Below are 19,895 nucleotides of genomic sequence, written 5' to 3' on the forward strand. Positions count from 1 at the left end.
CAATTGAGGTGAAAATAAACAACCGACCATGGGAAGTGATGGTGGATAGCAGAACTGCTTTTATCTGTGTTCAGCCTGAAGAGGTTACACATCTCACTATGTCAAATCAACTAATTAGGACAGGGATTTGAGGGAGTGAAACAGCTGATTCCTCTTACGGAACCAATTGAGCTCTGCTATGAAAATCAGACAATTACAATACCCATACTGGTATCAGAACATACACCTATTGCATTGTTGGGAAGAGATGCATTGTGTAAATTGAACTGTACAATAAAATGTACACCAGACAGCTGTCTGGTAGAAGTGCCAAAGGAAAAGGTTTACCAATTGTTGATGACGACAGAGATGGATTCTTCTTCAGTATTCTGGATTGGAAATCTCAGTGAAGATTTTTTGAAGCAGGCTAAGATATGGGAGAAATTCATTGTGACAAACATGCCAGATGCGAGGCTTCCGGAATATCCTTTTCATTGTACGCTCAAGTTTTTCAAGAATGCTGCCCAATCGGACTTAGAGGAATGGTTGAGTCATCAACCAAAGAAAGTTCAACTCAGCTCATGTAGCATACTTTTAGGACCACAAGGAGCAGCTATGAAGAAAAACACAGACGATTATCTGGATAAAGAATTTGAGATTGAGAAGAGTGTGCCACATGTGACCTTGTTGGTTTCTGAAGGCTATGAGCAGAAGCAAATAGGAGAAATGATGACAGAAGCAGAGAAAGCTGTTTTCGTACCGATTAAAGAGAATTTGGGGATTTGGAGGAGTGAAGATCAGCGATTTCTCAAAATAATGATTTCGGCTCAAGGACAAGGAGAGCCACAAGCTGTATGGATGACACATGAATCTATGGATTAATACTCTATGAAAAAGGAGATGTTGCAAAAAAGTTTAAGAATGTTTGTGGTATCAACACAGTACTGATATTGGACTTGTGAAATCAGCCCAACCGGTGAAAGTTGAACTTCAACCAGGAGCCAGACCTCCTTGGAAGAATCAGTATCCATTGAAAGATGAAGCAATCCAAGGGATTGAACCACAAATTGAAGGACTTTCGAAAGCAAGTGTTTGAAGAAAATGAAAAAATCCTTAGAGTAGCAATCAATTGTTGTTTTGGGAGAAACCATGAAGGGTTGATAGTAGCGCCTCTAGACCTATTAGGTCTGATGATTTAGGAAGCTATGGGTTAGCTAATGTTGCAAGGGGGTAGGTTAGGAGAAAGATCACAAAGGAGTATGGTTTTTGGGAACCATATTTGCTTTAACAGGTTGACTATGTCATAGGCAGGTGCACAATCTGTCTGAAAAATAATGTTTGCAGGGGTGTGACTGTTATTCTTGGTTACATTCCTACACCAAGAGGTGCATAAGATGTCCAACTAAGCTAAAAGATGCTCAGTCGGTTGCAAAGTTCTTGTGTAAAGAAGTCATAAGCAGGTGGGAATTTCCCGATTTAATATCCTCAGAAAATGGGAAAGAATTTGTGGATAAATCCGTGAAATGGTTTTTGAAAAAATTGAAAAAAAAAGAAAAAGTCAGACTAAAAAGTTATGAAAACTAGGGTTGAAGTAACTCTAGGAAATTTTCTATATCTGATTGTGTGATAATTTTCGCATGTCTTTACATATTATTGTGATATTTAGTATTTTCTTATGAATCAAAGGAGGGAAATTGAATGTGATTCATCTTATATATCATTTTATATATCATTCTTATATTATTGTTGATATTGATGTTTTAATTTGCATGTGTTGTTTTGCAAAAGATACTGGTTGGTGTTTTCTTTTCTTCCAGAAGTATATGGGGATGTGGAGAGTGGGATTCAAATACTCAAACATGGACAATATGAATGGACTGGAGGAAGTGGAACAAGGAAGGTGTGGAAATGTTCAGATTCCATCATCGACGTTGCATTGAAAGTCGACACTGTGGAGGAGCTGCAGTGTAGTGGACTACATTCCAGTGTTATATTCTTTCTGTATTAATTTTTGAAGAATTATGTTTTCTGTTGTTGGGTACATGTGGGGACCTCAGATGTTTTTGTTTATTTCGTTGAAGCTTAGGGATATTGGGTCTAGGCAGGGACAGAGAGAATCCACAGGAGGGTCCAATGGGTCGACCAGCCTGAATGTGGACATTTTTGATTGTATTTTGTTTTCTGAGGTTTTCATCTGTATTGAATTGCATCATAGTTTAAAATGCATTGATAAAGATTTATGAATTGATCTGGAGTACTTAGGTGGTCGCCTGGGGCAGAGGGGCCGTGAGAGAATTTTCCTGTCTTGATTGATTGATGGATATTTGGAATGAAATCTGCCAGACAGGTTTTTCGCTCTTACACTCCATAACAATTTATTTACACTCCATAACAATTTATTTACACTCCATACAAAAATGTGTCTATATTAACATGTGTTTACTCTCCATACATTTTTGTTTATTGCTGAAGTTACTCAAGAACAAAAATTGTTATTTGTCATAATCCTATTATTTTTGTTTTCGAGACTTAATTAGTCTCGAAGGGGGGAAATATGTAGTGTCTGAAGGTCTATGATTTTGCTGACATTTGCAAATGGTGTAATAGATGAACTCTACTCTGCTTTGCTGAAACATCTGGAAAGCATTACTACATAGGCTTCTTGGAATAGAGGACATTTGGACATATGTGGAGGCCAGGGATTGGTCTGTCAAAAAACCACCCATCTTATGTTACATAGGATAAATACCATGTTTTGAACAAAGGACGGAGAGAAAAAACATATTAGGGATTGGGTCCGGTTATTCTCCAGATATCTGCAGATTGACGCTAGAATCCTTTGATACAATAAACCTTTATAATCAAAGTACAGCGTCAGCGGAATTCTTATCATCACAGCATAATCAGCATCGTTGTCCCGGACACCACATGATATTGTGTGTATATTGATGAGGAATAAAAACAAGTTAAGCAATTTTAGAATAAGGTTGTAACGTAACAAAATGTGGAAAAAGTCAAGGGGTCTGAATACTTTCCGAAGGCATTGGTCAAACAATGGCCTTCTCCTCCCCTTTTTTTGTTTCAATGAAATGTATTGAATTCAGTAATCAAACAATGGTTGTTTTATGACATAAACATGTTGTCATAAACAGACATCAACTGTCATGACTATTTATTACATTGGCTATGATATTATCATGCGAGGCTTGGTTTGTGCGAGCCGGAAGAGCTCATAGGAGCAGGAGCCTCTCCAGTTTCTGTAGCGTGAGGCAGCTTGATGTACAAGTACACCCCCTTTGACAGGACGCTAGTCTATCGCAGGGCTTACCCTATGGGTCTGCATCGGGTTCCATTTTTACTGTCTTTGGTATGTATAGAGAATTCATCTGTGTGTGTGTGTAAATAAAGTTTCCCTGTGTGTGTAACTTTTGTGAGGCTGCCTTATTCCCCTCTGACCGGGGGCATAGTCACAGACCAGCAAAAGCAGAGAATCACTCTCTTATAGTATGACTCGGCCGTGGATCGAACTCCCGACCTTTCAATCTCAGGGTGGACACTAACCGCAATGCCACTAAGTTGGTCCTAGGTACAGTAAGTAGGACATACGACAATGAATGCATTATATTGATGAGTTCATGTTGATGACACCCTTATGCAACGAGATGAAGTCATCTTTTGTTTCATTACTAAATCAAATTATTTGATTTACCAAACTATCTTGACATGTAAATGATTTGTGTTTTAATGCCTTAATGTGTTTTGTTTCGACTTTCAATCATGTTCTTAGAGTAGTATGTTCAGTACATTGTTTTGCTCCATTAAAACACTGCAGTGGAATTAATATTTGTATCTTTGTGTAAAAAGGTGAGATTCAGCTGTATTGACTTTGACCTGACAATTAGCTGTAGATGTGTGTCTAGACTCATTTAAGAATAGTCCATTCAGTATTTATTAATATGTTAACTCCACTGGCACTGAATTCATTTTCAATAGAGTAGGTGCAACTGCTGTTTCCGAATTAGAATTCTCAAGAAAGAACAGAAGGTATATAAATACTTGAAGCTTTCCCTGAGTCAGCCTTGTTAAAAATGCTGTACAGTAATATAAAGGGAATGAAAAACGTATGTATGTTATCAGTAAGAATAAAAACATTATATTTCTTTGGAAATACTACAATTTAATAAATGGATGCGCCTGACATGTAAAATATTGTCCTGGCACCTCAGGGAAGTGTATTTTGAGGGCTGTGGTGAATCTCAATTCAAGCTCAATTCTAGACAACTCTAAACATAAATTGAAAGTCACTTCATGTGTAGTCTCGAACACCACACCCCCAGACTTCCAGCCTGGGGATGCAGTTACTTCAAAATATGCATTTAAAATAATGACTATTTTGCAATGCCCGAAAATCTGTCCAATCTATTCACAGAACAGAACAGACATGACTTGAAAATGAATGGACTCTACCCAGCTGGTATGCCAGTGGTGTTTGGTATTTGTGAGGTGATTATGTTCTGTTATATTGTTGTGTATAAGCCAAGAGGCAAAATCCAAGGAGCAAGGCTAAGACTGGGCCGAACGAGGTAGCAGGACGAGATAGTGATAGTGCCATACAGATAGTGCCGCAGCAGACAGAGCCAATAGTTCATTAGTAAAAGTACATAATTTGGCTCCGTTCTCCGTAACCTCACTACCTTAACAGCTGCTAGTGCCTGGCTGTCACAGTCCCACTGCTACTGCTGCTGCCTGCTAGCTGTCCTCTTCCCCTCCTACTGGACTCTGGATGGCCCTCATATGGCCCCAATAATGGTAAGGACATCATTTACAAATGAAGCATTTGTGTTCAGTGAGTCCGCCAGATCAGAGGCAGTATGGATGACCAGGGATGTTCCCTTGATAAGTGTGTGAATTGGACCATTTTTCTTTCCTGCTAAGCATTCAAAATGTAACAATTACTTTTGGATGTCAGGGTGTATGAGTAAAAGTTAAAGCTGTCAAAAATATTATAAATAGTAAAGTAGAGTACAGATAACCCAAAAAACTACTATAAAGTATTTTTACTTAAGTACTTTACACCTCTGCACACAACATTGTTCTGTGTAATTGCGATCGAACCCACTACCCTGGCGTTACAAGAGCCATGCTCTACCAACTGAGCTACAGAGGACCACTAATTGTCTTCATGTTAGCCCCAATAATGGTAAGGATTCTGTTTTTTCATTGCAATGTCTGATCCTATCAAAGAAACACCTCACATGACCTGAAGAAAAGCTTAGCGACTTGGGCTGTCAGAACGGAGTGTATTCATATGGCCTGTGTCAGGAAATCAATAGGCATTCTTACACTAACATCAAATGCTTCCAGCAGGGATAGACTGTGGAGAAAATTGCCAAAAAAGAACCTGAATCTAACACTCTCACTCCCAACTCGGAACAAAGGAAAAATAATAAATGGATTCCGGTTCAAATAACTCAGACAACTGCACAGGGAGAAATTGATTAGAAAAGAGATCATGATTCTCTTCAGTAATAATGAATTTACTGTAGCTAGACGACATTTCCAGACCAACTTAGATCAGTGAACAGTGTAAAAAGTGTATATTTTTCATAATTTATTTATTTACATTTTGGGGGGATTTGTGTGCATTGTTTTGTGTTTGTTAGGTATTACAGCACTGTTGGCGCTATAAACATAAGCATTTCGCTGCACCTGTGATAACATCTGCTAAATATGTGTATGCGACCCAAAGAAATTGATTTGAAAAAAAGAACAATAAAATTAATGGTTCCATTAAATGTTCTATACCTATGGCTCTGGTTTTGTACATTTGTGGTGGTCTCACACTCCAGGCCTGGGGCCACCAAACTGCAGCGTATGGAGCTGACGTGGCACGCAGGCCAGGAGTTTGAGACCACTAATGTAACGGGAATCAATATTTGTTTCATTATTTACAGTGCTTTTGGAAAGTATTCAGACCCCTTAACTTTTTCCACAGTGTTATTCTAAAATGGATTAAATAAATAAAAATCCTCAGCAAGCTACACACAATAACCCCATAATGACAAAGTGAAAACAGGTTTTTATAAATTTTTGCAAATGTATTAAAAATACAAAACAGAAATACCATATTTACATAGGTATTCAGCCCCTTTGCTATGAGACTCGAAATTGAGCTCAGGTGCATCCTGTTTCCATTGATCATCCTTGAGATGTTTCTACAACTTGATTGGAGTCAACCTGTGGTAAATTCAATTGATTGGACATGATTTGGAAAGGCACACACCTGTCTATATAAGGTCCCACAGTTTACAGTGCATGTCAGAGCAAAATAAAAGCCATGAGGTCGAAGGAATTGTCCGTAGAGCTCCGAGACAAGATTGTGTCGAGGCACAGATCTGGGGAAGGGTACCAAAACATTTCTGCAGCATTGAAGGTCCCTAAGAACACAGTGGCCTCCATCATTCTTAAATGAAAGAAGTTTGGAACCACCAAGACTCCTCCTAGAGCTGGCCACTCGGCCAAACTGAGCAATCGGGGGAGAAGGGCCTTGGTCAGGGAGGTGACCAAGAACCTGATGGTCACTCTGACAGAGCTCTAGAGTTCCTCTGTGGAGATGGAAGAAACTTCCAGAAGGACAATCATCTCTGCAGCACTCCACCAATCAGGCCTTTATGGTAGAGTGGCCAGATGGAAGCCACTCCTCAGTAAAAATGCACATGACAGCCCGCTTGTAGTTTGCCAAAAGTCACCTAAAGACTCTCAGACCATGAGAAACAAGATTTTCTGGTCTGATGAAACCAAGATTGAACTCTTTGGCCTGAATGCCAAGCGTCACGTCTGGAGGAAACCTGGCACCATCCCTACGGTGAAGCATGGTGGTGGCAGCATCATGCTTTGGGGATGTTTTTCAGCGGCAGGGACTGGGAGACTAGTCAGGATCGAGGGAAATATGTACGGAGCAAAGTACAGAGAGATCCTTGATGAAAACCTGCTCCAGAATGCTCAGGACCTCAACAGGACAACGACCCTAAGCACACAGCCAAGACAACGCAGGAGTGGCTTCGGGACAAGTCTCTGAATGTCCTTGAGTGGCCCAGCCAGAGCCCGGACTTGAACCCGATCGAACATCTCTGGAGAGACCTAAAGGTAGCTGTGCAACCAACCTGACAGAGCTTGAGAGGATCTGCAGAGATAAATGGGAGAAACTCCCGAAATACAGGTTTGCCAAGCTTGTAGCACAATACCCAAGAAGACTCGATGCTGTATTCGCTACCCAAGGTGCTTCAACAAAGTACTGAGTAAAGGGTCTGAATACTTATGTAAATGTGATATTGTGTGTATATTGTTGAGGAATAAAAACAATTTAAGCAATTTTAGAATAAGGTTGTAACGTAACAAAATGTGGAAAAAGTCAAGGGGTCTGAATACTTTCCGAAGGCATTGGTCAAACAATGGCCTTCTCCTCCCCTTTTTTTGTTTCAATGAAATGTATTGAATTCAGTAATCAAACAATGGTTGTTTATGACATAAACATGTTGTCATAAACAGACATCAACTGTCATGACTATTTATTACATTGGCTATGATATTATCATGCAAGGCTTGGTTTGTGCGAGCCGGAAGAGCTCATAGGAGCAGGAGCCTCTCCAGTTTCTGTAGCGTGAGGCAGCTTGATGTACAAGTACACCCCCTTTGACAGGACGCTAGTCTATCGCAGGGCTTACCCTATGGGTCTGCATCGGGTTCCATTTTTACTGTCTTTGGTATGTATAGAGAATTCATCTGTGTGTGTGTGTGTGTAAATAAAGTTTCCATGTGTGTGTAACTTTTGTGAGACTGCCTTATTCCCCTCTGACCGGGGGCGGAGTCACAGACCAGCAAAAGCAGAGAATCGCTCTCTTATAGTATGTCTCGGCCGTGGATCGAACTCCCAACCTTTCAATCTCAGGGTGGACTCTAACCGCAATGCCACTAAGTTGGTCCTAGGTACAGTAAGTAGGACATACGACAATGAATGCATTAAATTGATGAGTTCATGTTGATGACACCCTTATGCAACGAGATGAAGTCATCTTTTGTTTCATTACTAAATCAAATTATTTGATTTACCAAACTATCTTGACATGTAAATGATTTGTGTTTTAATGCCTTAATGTGTTTTGTTTCGACTTTCAATCATGTTCTTAGAGTAGTATGTTCAGTACATTGTTTTGCTCCATTAAAACACTGCAGTGGAATTAATAGGTGAGATTCAGCTGTATTGACTTTGACCTGACAATTAGCTGTAGATGTGTGTCTAGACTCATTTAAGAATAGTCCATTCAGTATTTATTAATATGTTAACTCCACTGGCACTGAATTCATTTTCAATAGAGTAGGTGCAACTGCTGTTTCCGAATTTGAATTCTCAAGAAAGAACAGAAGGTATATAAATACTTGAAGCTTTCCCTGAGTCAGCCTTGTTAAAAATGCTGTACAGTAATATAAAGGGAATGAAAAACTTATGTATGTTATCAGTAAGAATAAAAACATTGTATTTCTTTGGAAATACTACAATTTAATAAATGGATGCGCCTGACACGTAAAGTCTTGTCCTGGCACCTCAGGGAAGTGTATTTTGAGGGCTGTGGTGAATCTCAATTCAAGCTCAATTCTAGACAACTCTAAACATAAATTGAAAGTCACTTCATGTGTAGTCTCGAACACCACACCCCCAGACTTCCAGCCTGGGGATGCAGTTACTTCAAAATATGCATTTAAAATAATGACTATTTTGCAATGCCCGAAAATCTGTCCAATCTATTCACAGAACAGAACAGACATGACTTGAAAATGAATGGACTCTACCCAGCTGGTATGCCAGTGGTGTTTGGTATTTGTGAGGTGATTCTGTTCTGTTATATTGTTGTGTATAAGCCAAGAGGCAAAATCCAAGGAGCAAGGCTAAAACTGGGCCGAACGAGGTAGCAGGACGAGATAGTGATAGTGCCATACAGATAGTGCCGCAGCAGACAGAGCCAATAGTTCATTAGTAAAAGTACATAATTTGGCTCCGTTCTCCGTAACCTCACTACCTTAACAGCTGCTAGTGCCTGGCTGTCACAGTCCCACTGCTACTGCTGCTGCCTGCTAGCTGTCCTCTTCCCCTCCTACTGGACTCTGGATGGCCCTCAGGCTAACCATCAACCATCATCTCCTTGGTTCCTAGTGGCCCTAGTCAGCTGCATGTTCATCTTTGTTTTGCTCATATCATTTTTTACTTATTGCCTTTTATCTGTTAGCGCATGTTAAAGGAAAATGTATATGTGGAAATAATCCCAATGGTTATCAAACAGTGGTTATTAGCTATTTCTGTATAGCACAGAACAAGCATAGTGGTTTTATCAGCACAGAATGAATGGTTCCTCTCTGGCGGACAGAAGGCTATCAATGTTTCCAGTGACATTTAAAGGCGTGTAGCATTACTGCTCTACTGCTTCAGAATGAATAAACATGTTTTGTGTTAATTGTTGAGGAGAGAAGGTTAAGTCATTACTGTTGACATAGTTGTAATTCAAGTGCGTATCTGACAGTGCAATGTTTCAGCCACATTTAATCGGGCTAAGATATTGAAAAGTGTGAGACTGCCAGGTTCAATAACACTCACTGAGACATTGAAATTGTGACATATGTTATATTATAGTCTTATTCTGCAAGACTGTAGTAGGAAGTTGGTGGCATCTAAACTCTATGAGGGAGTCCCTCTTCCGTTCTACTCAAATCCCATCAAACAGGAAATGGACATTCCTGATGAACCAGAGCAGCTGATGGTGATAGTGGCCTGTGGTCCCTACACCCCTCTGACGGCCTGACCTTTGACCCCCGGTGGACCTCATTAACGTCATCGTCAGGGACCGCCCCGACGTCTGCATACTGCTTGCCGCCTTTGTGGACGCCAAGCATGAGCAGATAAAGAAATCTCAGGTGACTGAGACGTTTGATGCCATCTTCTCCTGCTGGTGAACTATGAGAAATTCCAGAGCCATATCGCCATGTTACATTGCTTGTTTACAGAAGACAGACGGAAGACATAGGCGGCCACCTGTGCTAATTAGCTATCTAGCGTGCTCCGAACACCTGTGTGTAAGCGTAACTAGGGAGGAAGTGTAGTTGGTCAACTGGAGGCACACACAGTAAGTGCATATTTTTTATTTTAAAGATTCTTTCTCACTGATTAGTTGATAGAGCATGGCGCTTGCAACGCCAGGGTTGTGGGTTCGATTCCCACGGGGGACCAGTACGAAAAAGTATGAAAATGTATGCACTCACTACTGTAAGTCGCTCTGGATAAGAGCGTCTGCCAAATGACTAAAATGTAAAATGTTATTCATCAGCCAGCCTGGCAAGGGAGGCTACATCATAACTTAACTATACTGTATGTCATAGTGATGATGGCCGCTATAATAAAATGACAGCTTTACATTGAGTGAAGACTGCATAGTTGTTGCTTCATAGACAAATGTATCATATTTCAATTAGATTGGTTTGGCGAGAGCTGGCCAATACAAATGATTTAGATTTAGAGGATGATTGTTCAAATTAGCACTTTAGGGGACCTGATCTTCCTCCTCCTTCCTTCCCAATGGTCAAAAACAGGTTGCATCAATGTTGTTTCCACGTCATTTCAACAACCAAAAATGTATCTGATGACGTTGAATCAACGGATTTGGATTTGCAAAAAGTCATCAACGTAATGGAATTTTGTCTTTTTTTTCACCCAACTTTGAACCTAAATCCAATGACATGGGGACATTTTTTGTTGATTTCACATTGAATTCACGTTAGTTGACATCTCAAACAAATGTAAATCAAAACTAGACGTTGAAATGACGTCTGTGCCCAGTGGGTTCCTTCTTTGTTGGGAGCCTAGGGTTGTTCCATGGCTGATTGCTCTAATGCTCTTGTTGGTCCAACACACATCTATGAAGGGGCAATCTCTTATTCTTGAGTGGAGTTCTCACTTCATGCCAAAATCTTCTGGGGGCAATTAGCAAATAATTACCACACTTGTTTATTCATGATTATCATCTCTACACTATGTTGTTCAGCCTCCTTTGTCAGGGAGTGTCTACTAAAAAATGTAGTCTTATGCAAATAGGTATGAGGTGGAGTGTGCCCTTACCTCCGAGGTAGGATATTATCAGCAGTGTATAATAACAGACTATGGCTGGGAAGAGGATAACTGGCTAAAGCATTTCCTCTTTTGTGGCCGTGTACACACTCATGTTGTACAACTGATGTACAAAGCATTTGCCAGAATGGTTGTGATACAGCTGATATTTTTGTGAGTCAACAGAGAGCTTGACTGCACAAAAATGTTTACACAACCACTGTGTGGTGACTCCAAAATGCATGTGTATTTATTTTTGTGCAGAAAAACTCTCTGTTGTATCACTACCATATGTATCAGTTGTACAGGGCCATTGCCTCTTACATCAGGTAGCATCTGTGTGCTGGAGGTCACCTATCACATCAGCAATGAAGCCCCATTCACACCACTAATCTCCAGAGTAGTTCAACTCCATCATGTAGTCTACAACCAAAATTCCCCAATGAAAGCTAAGCTGCAGTTAAAGGAAAAGGCAGTGTTCTCCTAAGTCTTATAATAAGCACTATTCCAACTATAACAAAGACACACAATTTTCTAAATGGATTGTGTGAGAGATGCTTACTAAGCACACTGACCTGTTGGTTGTCCATGAGCATATGAGGATTCTATTACTCATATTTCTGTTCTGCATACACAGTGCCTTTAGAAAGTACTCATTCCCCTTGATTTATTCCACATTTTGCTGTGTTACAGCCTGAATTCAAAATTGATTACATATAATTTTTTTCTCACCCATACCCCATAATGACAAAGTGAAAACATGTTTTTAGACTTTTTAGCAAATTTATTGAAAATGAAATACAGAGTCAATACATATTAGAATCACTTTTGGCAGCGATTACAGCTGTGAGTGTTTCTAGGTAAGTCTCTAATTTCTTTGCACACCTGGATTGTACAATATTTGCACATCATTCTTAAAAAGAAAATTCAAGCTCTGTCAAGTTGGTTGTTGATCATTGCTTGACAACCATTTTCAAGTCTTTCCATTGATTTTCAAGCAGATTTACGTCAAAACTGTAACTAGGCCACTCAGGGACATTCAATGTCATCTTGGTAAGCAACTCCAGCGTATATTTAGCCTTGTGTTTTAGGTTATTGTCCTGCTGAAAGGTGAATTTGTCTCCCAGTGTCTGTTGGAAAGCAGACTGAACCAGGCTTTCCTCTAGGATTTTGCCTGTGCTTAGCTCTATTCTGTTTGTTTTTTATCCCAAGAAACTCCCTAGTCCTTGCTGATGACAAGCATTCCCATAACATGATGCAGCCACCACCATGCTTGAAAATATGAAGAGTGGTACTCAGTGATATGTTGTGTTGGATTTGCCCCAAACATAAGGCTTTGTATTCAGGACATACAGTGCATTCTGAAAGTATTCAGACCCCTTGACTTTTTCCACATTTTGTTACGTTACAGCTTTATTTTAAAATGAATTAAATTGTTTTTTCCCATCATCAACCTACACACAATACCCCATAATGACAAAGCAAAAAAATTATGAAAATAAAGCAAATATAACATTTATATTTACATTCAGACCCTTTACTCAGTACTTTGTTGAAGCACCTTTGGCAGTGATTACAGCCTTGTGTCTTCTTCGGTATGACACTACAAGCTTGGCACACCTGTATTTGCGGAGTTTCTCCCATTCTTCTCTGCAGATCCTCTCAAGCTCTGTCAGGTTGGATGGGGAGCGTTGCTGCACAGATACTTTCAGGTCTCTCCAGAGATGTTCCATCGGGTTCAAGTCCGGGCTCTGGCTGGGCCACTCAAGGACATTCAGAGACTTGTCCCGAAGCCACTCCTGCATTGTCTTGGCTGTGTGCTTAGAGTCATTGTCTTGTTGGAAGGTGAACCTTCACCCCAGTCTGAGGTCCTGAGCGCTCTGGAGCAGGTTTTCATCAAGGAACTCTCTGTACTTTGCTCCGTTCATCTTTCCCTTGATCCTGACTAGTCTCCCAGTCCCTGCCGCTGAAAAACATCCCCACAGCATTATGCTACCACCACCATGCTTCACCGTAGGGATGGTGCCAGGTTTCCTCCAGACGTGACGCTTGGCATTCAGGCCAAAGAGTTCAATCTTGGTTTCATCAGACCAGAGAATCTTGTTTCTCATGGTCTGAGAGTCCTTTAGGTTCCTTCAACCTCATGGCTTGGTTTTTGCTCTGACATGCACTGTCAACTGTGGGACCTTATATAAACAGGTGTGTGCCTTTCCAAATCATGTCCAATCAATTCAATTTACCACAGGTGGACTTCAATCAAGTTGTAGAAACATCTCAAGGATGATCAATGGAAACAGGACGCACCTCAGCTCAATTTCGAGTCTCATAGCAAAGGGTCTGAATACTTATGTAAATAAGGTATTTCTGTAGTTTTATTTTTTTATAAACTTGCTAAATGTCTAAAAATCTGTCTTCGCCTTGTCATTATGGGGTATTGTTTGTAGATTGATGAGGAAAAAAAGTATTTAATACATTTTAGAATAAGGCTGTAACGTAACAAAATGTGGAAAAAGTCAAGGGGTCTGAATACTTTCCGAATGCACTGTAAAGTTCAAAGTTCAGTTTTACTTTAGTGCCTTATTGCAAAGAGGATGCATGTTTTGGAATATTTGTATTCTGTATAGGCTTCCTTCTTTCCACTCTGTCATTTAGGTTAGTATTGTGGAGTAACTACAATGTTGTTGATCCATTCTCAGTTTTCGCCTCTCACAGCCATTAAACTCTGTAACAGTTTTTAAGTCAGCATTGGCCTCATGGTGAAATCCCAATGTCTGCTTTTTTTTTACTCATATACCAATAAGTGCCCTTCTTAGCGAGGCATTGGAAAACCGCCCTGGTCTTTGTGGTTGAATCTGTGTTTGAAATTAACTGCTCGAATGAGGGAACTTACAGATAATTGTATGTCTGGGGTACAGAGATGAGGTACCCATTCAAAAATCATGTTATGTTATTATGTGACTTGTTAGGCACATTTTTACTCCTGAACTTTATGCTTGCCATAACAAAGGGGTTGAACACTCATTGACTCAAGACACTTCAGCTTTTCATTTTTAATTAATTTGTAAAAATGTCTAAAAACATAATTCCAATTTGACATTATGGTTATTGTGTGTAGGCCAACATCAAAGGGTGTGAATACTTTCTGAAGGCACTGTATGCATAGATGATATATGCATATTCTGCAAAGATGACATATGCAGCTCAAGCATTTGCTTTGAGATCGGCTTAATTTTGTGACAATGTAGATCAAGTGAGATGAAATGGAAAGTGTTCCGACAGTGGTGGCTAGTGGGCTGAGAGTTGACAGTGTTGGGATGGCATTGAATAGATTTTCCTTAACTTGAAAAGCTTCCATTTGTTTATGTGAATAAATGGTGTGAAATTATGAAATCTAATTAAAGCAATGAGAGTGACCGAGGCAGAATCCAATACTTTTATAATGCTGTCTGCCAGTGTTCCATTGAATTGCATCCTTTGACTGTGATATTTATTACTGACCCAAATCCCAAATCCCCAAAAACAAGCCTAAACATGCAATAACAATCCTTAATTTAAAATAATTACCCCCAAATGTAATTTATGAATATAATTGTGTATGCCCAAATACTTTAAGCCTGTTGAAGGTTGTAACTGGAAATAACAACACTGGATCCTCAATATTGATCCTCAAGCTTAATGGCCAGTTAATAAGGCTGATATGCTAAATGTGCCAAGGTCATGTCTGCTGGGGTTTATGTGTTAACTATGTGGGCTATCTGAGATGTGTATGATTATTCAGACAAGTTGTGTGAGGTTGCAAAATCTTTGATCCAGTAATCCAGATGAAACTGATCCCCTCACCACCACCACCCTGGTCTCTCTTTGCTTTTGGGTGGAACTTCAAATCAAATTTGAACCAAATATCTGATGATACTGCATCTTGTGCAACAGCAAAGATCATGTTTTATTAATGATCCCATGCTATGTAATTGAAATATTGCATTTCAACCAAATTTTGCCTTTGGATGAAATATTGCCAATCCTATGGGTGAACAGAATCTTAGACAAAGCATGATCAATTTTGATTAAAACAAATTGGCCCCTGGAGTGCATGTGTGTCTGGAATCCTGCAAATGGTTAATGTATGGGTCCACAAGAAAAATGGGATTTGCTGGTCATTCAACACAATGCATGCATACATATCTTTCAATATGATTTAACTTGATGACAAATTATGCATGTGATAGGAGAATAAAATGTTTCATATTGCAATTGCTCATTCCAAGTCATGCATTTGCAGTATAATGCATTGTTCGATAAAATAGATGATGCTTAGTCTTGACATCCCCACCTCAACGTTTTTACTCAGTTTCCAGCACCTGTTACAGCCCTAGCCTAGGCTACTGCATGCACTTCAGACATTGCAAAACAGGAGGCACTATCAAACATTAAATAAATACAAATTGGCAGCGAATCCACATGGTAGTCCACTTCAAAATTACAATAAAACCTTTCATTATTCTGAATATAGCGGCATACACAATGAGAGTTCATTAGATTGGTCGGCAAAATAGAGCACCACAGTCTTCGCAGGTAGACTGTCTTCGAATGGTGCTTTTATTACTACCTCACTGGTTTCCATGCTGTTCAGATATGCATAGAAATTGCATGAGCATTTGCATTTTCTACCTTTAAATCCATTCCAGATAGGCTACTATAGATGTCAGGGGCATAATGCTATGAATCTTCAGAAATGTACACAACTATCTCCTATTGCAACAAAGTCAGTTGGTATGAATGTACATTATTTCATATTGGATGAATTGGTGGGTTATTCACCTGTTAAGTTGCGAAACAATTGAAAGAGTGGCAGATAATATAAATGCATACCTGTAAGCTTCTGCATGTGTCCTTATCTGTTGGGTGACCGTTGGGTTGAGGTAGAAGTCGAAGCTTTTTTATTGCAGGCTATAAGCTGCTCACGGTAACAACATATCACTATAGAGGCGTAAAATATAGCCTACAACAAACCAATAATACAAACACTATCGCAAAAACGGTTCTAGTAGTTCCCAATAAGGATGCTTGATTGTCTCTAGATGCGTCTTGCGCAACTTGCGGTCCTCCTTCATTCAAAACACTGCAAGGCGAGTGGCGCCAATGCTTCATTCGACTACATTGGCACTTTTTTTGGTATGGGTGACAAAAAAAAAACATTAGGGTCCTTACGTCACATATTCATGGTTCAGCGGAATGGGAGCGTCGACTTGACCACTAGGAGGGGTATGGCTTCTCTTTAGAGAATTAATGAGTGAAGTCTGTGAAGACGCTCAGTTTAACCAATTCAGATATTGATTTTAGTATCCTGTTTAATCTTTAAGGGTCTCTGTGTAATATTTTACGACTGTAATTTAATTGAGCTGATATTAGAAATACATGGTGAACTGAGAGTGTGTCCAGATGGATCAAACCTATAGTCTAATAGCACCCACGCACACATCCCTCATAAACTTCATGACTACTTACCCATTGTCACAAGAAAATAATATAATTCATAAAGCTTTCCAGCACCATAATTAAGCCATTTGGTCAATGTCTTACTCCATGCTCATTTTCTGAAAATCTAGGCAACTAACTGAGTGAGTATGGTAATATGTACTGTCATAGAGTAGCACTGCAGAGTTATTATGCCCATAAAATGCTTTTCATTCTCGATACTGTGTGTACTGCATTAATATAATTGATTAGTTAGAGTAATTCAGTGTCCCTTCCCTTTTCCCTGTGACAGGGTGATAGGGGAAATCATTAATATAGCATTAAGCAAGAATCTGTGAACTCCTAACTGCCCAGGGCACACAGCACAGCACACTGTTGGCAGTTGGCTGCTGCAGTTACACTTCCCCTACGGTTGAAATGGCTTCACTCACTGTCATTACATTTCCATCCCCTATTAACTATTGATTATCACCAACAGCATTTTAGACCTGAATGGAAAGAACACACTAGTTGGACATGGAAGACCATGGTATGCCTGCCTTGTGCTCTTAGGGGTTTGGATTGTGAGAAAAATGAAATTATAAATCTTTCAAGTTATAAAAAATAATGGGTCATTCTTGAGAGGAAGAGGGCAGAGAAACAGTTAGACTACAGTATTCCTGGCCATTAGAAAGCAGCATGCTTGAATAGGCAACAAGTGGAAGAAAAGCTGTTTCTGCAGCACCTAAGAGGAAAAGTGTTGAATATTGATTTGATGTTTTGGGTTAAGCCAAGTTCATCTAAATGTTTTATTATTTAAAACAGTTTTCCCACTGTTTGTAGCTTAAAGGTACAGTGTATCATTTGACAGAAAGCAATATTATTTCATGACAAAAGATTTATGTTCGCAACACCTTTTGACTAGGGTATTGACAGACAGAAGATTTGTGATGTGATTTGTGATTTGTGACCAACCACAAAAACAAGATTGAACAACTGATGCAATACATAGTACACAACAGTCAGACAAAGATATCGATCAACAGAGATTTCACCAGTGAGACTACAGAGTACTCTATGAAATGTTTGCATATCTAAACATGCTCTAACCTGAACTATAACTATATTAGACATTGTTTATAGTATGTTCAGGAAAATTATTATGACAAACTCTAGCCACGGTGTAAAAGTCTTGTAACTCCATTTCCTGAATACTGTCATGCAACTCTGTACAATTTCCCCCATAGGAAGACTAGATATAAATAGGGTTAGTTCCTAGGGCAAGGTTATTTTGACAAAAATAACTTTAGTGTACAATAAATTATTGAAAAAGAATCTAGCAAAGTGGGAAGGTATTTGTGGACTCAATTACCATACCATATCTGAATTCTGGCTCTCTCTTAATGTACAGTGGGCATCATAGGTATTCCACTCCCTTGGATTTCTTCACATTTTATTGTGTTACAAAGTGGGATTAAAATGGGTTTAATTGTCATTTTCTTGGTCAACGATCTACACAAAATACTCTGTAATGTCAAAGTGGGAAGAAAATCTAAAATTTTTACAAACATAATGAAAAATGAAACACTAATATATCTTCATTAGATAAGTATTCACCCCCCTGAGTCAATACATGTTAGAAACACCTGTGGTATACCGGGAGGTCTACCCCGGGGGTTGGTGATAGAGGGGAGGTACGTGCTGCGACGTTGGCTCCCTCTGCTGGAGGCACGGAGCCGAATCTGAGAAGAAGGACAGAGCCAACCTAAGTTATTTTGTTGTTATGTTTATTTTGTTGCCTAATAAAGTCGCGTTTTCTGATTAGAACCTCCCGTCTCTGTGTTCATCTCTGCACGCTCAACCCAACACCCCCGGTTTACCACACACCTTTTGGCAGCGATTACAGCTGTGAGTCTTCTTGGGTTAATCTCTAAGACTTTGCACACCTGGATTTTGCAATATTTTCCCATTGTTCTTAAAATAATTATTCAATCTGTTGGGGGTCATGGCTAGACAACAATTTTCAAGATTTGCCATATATTTACAAGCAGATTTATGTCAGAACTGTAACTTGGCCAATCAGGATCATTCACTGTCTTCTTGGTAAGCAACTCCAGTCTAGATTTGGCCTTGTGTTTTAGGTTATTGTCCTGCTGAAAGGTGAATTCCTCTCCCAGTGTCTGGTGTAAAGCAGACTGAAGCAGGTTTTCCTCTAGGATTTTGCCTCAATCCAATTTCTTTTTATCCTGAAAAACTCCCGTCTTTGCCAATGTCAAGCATACCCATATCAATCAAATTTCAATCAAATGTATTTATAAAGCCCTTTTACATCAGCAGATGTCACAAAGTGCTTATACAGAATCCCAGCCTAAAACCCCAAACAGCAAGCAATGCAGATGTAGAAGCATGGTGGCTAGGAAAAACTCCCTAGAAAGGCAGGAACCTAGAAAGAAGTGAGGAACCAGGCTCTGAGGGGTGTCTAGTCCTCTTCTGGACACCCCTAAGAGTACATGGCCATTAAGGCCCATAACATGATGCAGCCACCACCATGCTTGAAAATAAGGAGGCAGTTATTCAATGATGTGTTGTGTTGGATTTACCCCAAACATAAGGCTTTGCATTTGGGCCAAAAAGTATATTCCTTTGCCGTGTTTCCTTGCAGTATAACTTTAGTTATTTGTTGCATACAGGATGCATGTTTTGGAATATTTTTTATTCTGTATATTTGTATTCTTCTTTTCACTCTGTTATTTAGGTCATTATTGTAGCGTAACTACAATGTTGTTAATGCATCCTCAGTTTTCTCCCGTGACAGCCATTGAACGCTGTAGCTGTTTTAAAATCACCATTGGCCTCATGTTGACATCCCTTAGCAGTTTCCTTCCTGTTCTGCATCTCAGTTCAGAAGGACAACTGTATCTTTAATGTGTCTGGGTGGTTTAATACATCATCCACAGCATAATTATTCATTTCACCTTTCTTAAATAATATAATAATAATAATAATATGCCATTTAGCAGACGCTTTTATCCAAAGCGACTTACAGAGATATTGAATGTCTGATTTGTTATTGTTACCCATCTACCAATCCCTTCCCTTCTTTAAGAGGCTTTTGAAAAGCTCTCTGGTCTTTGTAGTTGAATCTGTGCTTGAAATTCAATACTTGACTGAGGGACCTTACAAATATTGTATGTATGGGGGACAGAGGAAGGGGTAGTCATTCAAGTCAACCGCTATTATTTCACACAGAGTGAGTCCATATGTAACTTACTATGTGATTTGTTAAGCCACATTTTTACTCCTGAACTCATTT

The sequence above is a fragment of the Coregonus lavaretus genome (assembly GCF_964263955.1).
Source record: "Coregonus lavaretus genome assembly, chromosome: 1".
Lineage (NCBI taxonomy): Eukaryota > Metazoa > Chordata > Actinopteri > Salmoniformes > Salmonidae > Coregonus > Coregonus lavaretus.